Here is a 5460-nt window from a genome sequence, read left to right on the forward strand (position 1 = left end):
TGTTGTACAACACTGGTAGTAAATGTGAATAACGAGATTTATTATATTCTAATACAGATCATTTATAAATGCAATTTCTTTATTAAAAAGTTTCCACCTTTTTTTGTTTGGGTGCAATTTGCAAAACTATTCTGAAAGCGGAATATATGTGCACAAGTCTGCAAAGAATGCAAACCCAGGATATGGTAACTGCTTTACAAGTTACTTTAAAAAAACTGTCACAAATGGGTCTTTACATTGCTGTCTTTTTAAATCAAAGTACTTTTGATCCCACCCTTCCTTCCACAGCCCAAAACTATAAAGCATTTTTTAATGAGTCAAAATTAAGGAGGGCTACCCGTACTAGAAAAGAAGAGAAGAAAGTTCTATTAGTTTGAGGTTTCAGAATCCCTCCAGAACCAGAACCAGTATCTTGGTAAAGGCCAGGCTGGGACCTGGACAGCGTATGAGTATGAGCAGTTGGCATCCCTGAGGATCCGGAGCTTCAGGGGTCCGTGAGTGCTCCAGCTGCACAACCCCTGAGCTGTCTTGCCAGTTTCTACACTGGCTTGACTGGGCACACTTCGGAAAGGAATTCCACTCTTCTGGGGCTCTGTGATAGCATTTAACGACAGCCCAATGGGATGTTTTCCCACATATGGTATTATGGCAGTTCTTCAAGTAATTTGTAAAGGATGCAGGAACTGACTCTTCTATAATTCTCATACCCATTTTATCTAGATGTTCAGCAGATCTATAAATCTCCCCCTGGGATTCATCCGAGTAACTGTAACAGGATCATTGACACCAATGGTAGAATCAGAAGAAACCACAAAGAGATTACTAGGATTCGCTAGGTAGTTACCGAAGAGTTTTCCGAATTCCTGTTCTTTGGACTCACTCAGAGCTCCAACCAGTACAGGAACAATGGCAAACGCATTCTTACTGCTTTCCACGGCTTTCGCTGTATAAGGCAAATGCCTTTCAATACTGTGCTCACCTTCATCTGCCTGAAGAGACCTACGTTCAAACATTCCTGTCTTCCACAGCTCTCCGTCAATCTTCTGGTGTCCTGTATTTATCCACACTGGAGAGTGCACCTAGGGAGAGCGGCATGGTGAGAAGGCCCGGGGATGGAAATGCTCGGGGTGATGATGGATCCACTTGTTTGTAAGCACGGGCAGCGCAGACCCACAGTACGTATATCCTGCGTGGGGTGCAATAACGGCTCTAGCAGGTCTTTCTGTAGATGAGACTTGCGAAAGCCAACCTTCTAGCTGTGCGTTCCGCGGTGGGCCTGATGCTGTGAACCAGCTCCCAGTGGGCCTGGCTTCCCCGCAGACCACCACTAGGTTGGACACCTTGGGGCCCGCGCCGCCTGTGGCTCATGAGGACGAATGAGGAGGAGGAGGCGGAGGCGGAGGCGGAGAGGAGGAGATGGCAGCCTGGGCGGTGGCAGCGATAATCCCTGGGCCCGCGGAAGCCTCTCCCAAGCGGGAAAGCCTAGCCTGGCCCCAGAGTCGCTGCTCCCCGCCCCCGGCCAGAACCGCGCCCACGGCCCCCTTGAGAGCCTCCGCTGTGACCCCACCCCAGGTGTCCACGCCCATCCCTGCCAGTGATCATGTTTTTAACCACCATATATTTTATACCAATATAAAGAGAACTAACATTTATAACATTTTTTTGAACTGCTAAGTATGGTGCTTAATGTAAGATAGGAATCCATTTTGATAGCTTTGAACAACCTAGACTGTAGTCTTATAAAAGGTTAACTTTGTCTTTATAAGGAACTAACACAAAACAGATTTTAATTTTCTACTATTTTTGAATAATGTTTATATATGTATATAATAGTAATATTAGTTATACTATAGTGGTAACTATTGAATGGCTATTGAGTTTTTAGACAAGTAGAGAATAATACTAAATTCCGACTGTTAAATTATAAAATGTTAAAATTGGAGTTGACCTGGCCAAAATATCAGAATATAGTACATAGGCAATAATTACAAGGCATAAAATATAAATATATACATACAGATACAGTAATGTGTTACTTAGCAATGAGGATGCATTCTGAAAAATGTGTCAAGAGATTTTTAGTTGTAAAAAAAATCAGAGCATCCTTACACAGATTAAAATGCTTACCATGTTACCAGGTGATATCATTTTATGCAACCACTATAATAAAAAGGGTCTGTTGCCTTCCAAAATGTCATTATGTGGCATGTCCCTGCATGTAATTAGAGTACTTACAAGCATATTTGTACATACTTATGTTCATATACAGAGAAAGACAAAGAAAAAGAAAGTCTAAAATTTCACACTTCTGTTTCACAAGCATCATACAAGTATCAAATGGTATAATTCAGTTTAGTAGGAATGTTCAAAAAAAACATGTGGACTTTAGATAACATAAAATCCAATGGCTGTCTAGAATGGTATGCTATAAGCAAACATCGGTAATCTATTTGAGTTGATGAGTAAATAATGCCATCTGAAGAGAGAGGGGTGTCACTCCTGTCCAACTGGAAATGTACATGCCTTTTAGTCAAGGAGATTTCACTGTAAAACTAATGACAAAAACAATGGTGCACGCTAAATGACAGCCTAGACATTTTAGGAGGTACAACTGTTTTGTATAATGCAAAGTTAAATAACATTCATGTTAGTACCTTACAGGTTCTTTGCTTTTCTCTCCCATTTGCACATTCAAGCTATGGTGAGTTTCAGAGATCTGTGGGCTGATCCTAGTATCACCATGAGGTAGCAGTAACCCACAGTGTACTGATTTAGGGGATGCTTTGGTAGGTTTGCATACAGGGGAACTTCCCCAGAGCACGAGGTCATCTAGCAGATACAGTGGGAGTGGTTTGGGGCTAGGCTGCCACCTAAAAGGAATTAGACAAGGGAAGTCCTAAACTGGGGAGAGAGGTGGGATGGGTGAGGGAATCTGTGTGTCTAGGTAAGTCTCCTGGCAACACGGTAAAGGTCAACGGGTTAGACATCTCAGAGGGTGGCAAAACTTGGGGTCTTTTGTAGCTGCAGGATTTATTTTGTGTCTAGCTAGAAGTCGTTGGATAGAGTTTCTTGGAGTATGAAAAGCAGACAGGCTCTAATTGGCTCAAAATCTACTTATCTAAGATGTGTTTAAAGCAAAAGGCTTTGTAAACTGTGTTTGGGGCTGGTACGATTTTGAACTAATGAATGATAGTCTGCAGTGAAGAAGAGCCTAGGGCCGCTTTTGCCTTATTTATATAGCACAATGTATAGAACCTAATCTAGCTGGAGCACACTTAAAACCAGCCCACTTTGCATAAAGAGCATGTCCTTATCTCTCAAGTCGTACTTTAAACGTGATACCTTCTGGGCATTCTCCTCTGACTCCTAGACCAGATTACAGACATGGTGATATTTTCTAATGATTGGGGCTATGCTCTGTTCAGCTTAATGTTCCCCTTTCTTTTTAGGAAGTCAGAGTTGGTCACTCTGCTTTCACCACTCTAGCCACAGTGCCACGGGTGAAGTGTGTAGCATAGTAAAGCTATCAAACAATATAAAGGAGGTACCCAGATCTATTCATCAAATAAAAAAACCCTCAGAGACATGATTTTCCTTCACAAAGGTGAATAATTAGACTTAAAATATTTTACATATGAGAAAAATTCTGAAATGCTGGATCCAAGAGTAAATGGCACAGAGACAAAAATTATTATTATTATTATTATTATTATTATTATTATTATTATTATTATTATTATTGTTATTATTATTTTGTACCGGGGAATGAATTCAGGTCCTTTTGCTTGTGAAGCAGGCGGTGGAACCACTGAGCCAAATCCCCGGCCCAATATTATTTTTAACTAGTTAAAAAATCAATTCTAGCAATTCTCAAAAGTGTTAGGAGCCGTCTTCCATGGTGAGAAGTCCCTTAGGCGGAAAGTATTCATTACTCCGACTTTGATGTTGCAGAGAAAAATTCACGCATTCACATATAGATTCTACTAATTGTCCTCTACCAGTGGTGGCGAACCTATGGTACACCTCATTTGTTTTTCTTTTAAGACAAAAGGTGTTACTATATGAGCTGTTTTTTTCTAAACTAAAACCTCAGTATTCAGGTTTAATTGCCGTGTTGGCACTTTGTGATAGGTAAGTGGGTTTTGGGTTGAAGTTTGGGCACTGATTTCTAAAAGGTTCGCTATCCCTGTCAAATGTTCATCTTCAAATTGTAGGATTGTAAATAATCTCTTGTTTAATATATACTCCCCATCATCCAAAGTCATCTTTTATTGAAATAATTTTATTCAAGTGTAATTGGTGTGCAATAGGCTGCATGTATTTACAGTGTACGATCTGCTAAGTTTGAAATGGGTGCACCACTAATGCCATCATGATAATTAATATAATTAACATAATTATCCTCTGCCCGAGGTTTTCATGTCCCTCTAAAATTCTTCCATTCTGCCTTCCTCCTTACCTTATTAGTTACCAGCCAATAACTAATGTGTTTTCTGTCTCTATAGTTTAGTTGGTATTTCTTTGAATACTGCACACATGGGGTCATATAGTTTGCTATTTTGCTTACTTTTCTTTCAGTATGTTGTACTGAAATTTACCCAAGTTGTTGCCCAGATCAATATTCATTCATTTTATGGACTTTTATGTATATGCCACAACTTCGTATTGATTCACTTTTGGACAAACATTTGGGTCGTTTCCAATCTTGTTTTATTAATAAACAACTGCTCGGACACACATGCACATGCTTTTAAGTGCTTTCTTGTTTCTGAGGTAAAAGCCTAGGAGTTATTGTGTCATGAGATAGCTGCATAGTTTACCTTTCAAGAAATTACAAATTGCTTTCCAAAATGTTTACACCTTCTTATATTCCTGTTCTCAAGAGTATGAGATTTCAAGCTACTCCATACCCTAGTCAACAGGGATGTGGTCAGTCTTTTAAATTGTATCCAAATAGATTTGTTGTGATATCTCACTGCGATTTTCATTTGACTTTTTCCAAGTATGAATACTGTTTTGTGTGATAATTTAGCATTATTACAGTCCTTGGATAAAGTGTTCACTGGAATGTTTTAAAAAAAGGAGTTATTTTCTTACTTTTGAATTTTGAGACTTCATTATTTACTTTAGATAAAAGTTCTTGACCATATCTATGATTCTTGCAGAATTTTCCTAATAGTTTATGACTTTACTTTTCATTGTTTTAACAGTGTGAATGATAGAATAAATGCACTTAATTTTCATTTAGTCCAATTTATCAAATACTTTTATGCATTGTACTTTTGGTGTTATATTTATGAAAGTTTTGCCTAACCGAAGATAAAATAGACTTTCATGTATCTTTTCTTTTAGAAATTTTATCACTGTACATTTCCTCTTTAGCTCTTCTTTCTATTTTGTGTTCCCTTTTTGTATGTGGTACAAGGTATAGATTGTAGTTCTTAAAACTGTGTGTGTGTA

The 5460-nt window shown here is 38.8% G+C and overlaps 1 pseudogene; it reads right to left on the minus strand.

Annotated features, from left to right (window-relative positions):
* Positions 1-381: 381 nt before the first annotated feature.
* LOC104860790 lies at positions 382-1361 on the minus strand (annotated as a pseudogene).
* Positions 1362-5460: the final 4099 nt, after the last annotated feature.

Source organism: Fukomys damarensis, unplaced genomic scaffold, assembly GCF_012274545.1.
Source record: "Fukomys damarensis isolate Sample0158 unplaced genomic scaffold, DMR_v1.0_HiC HiC_scaffold_10, whole genome shotgun sequence".
Taxonomy (NCBI): Eukaryota; Metazoa; Chordata; class Mammalia; order Rodentia; family Bathyergidae; genus Fukomys; species Fukomys damarensis.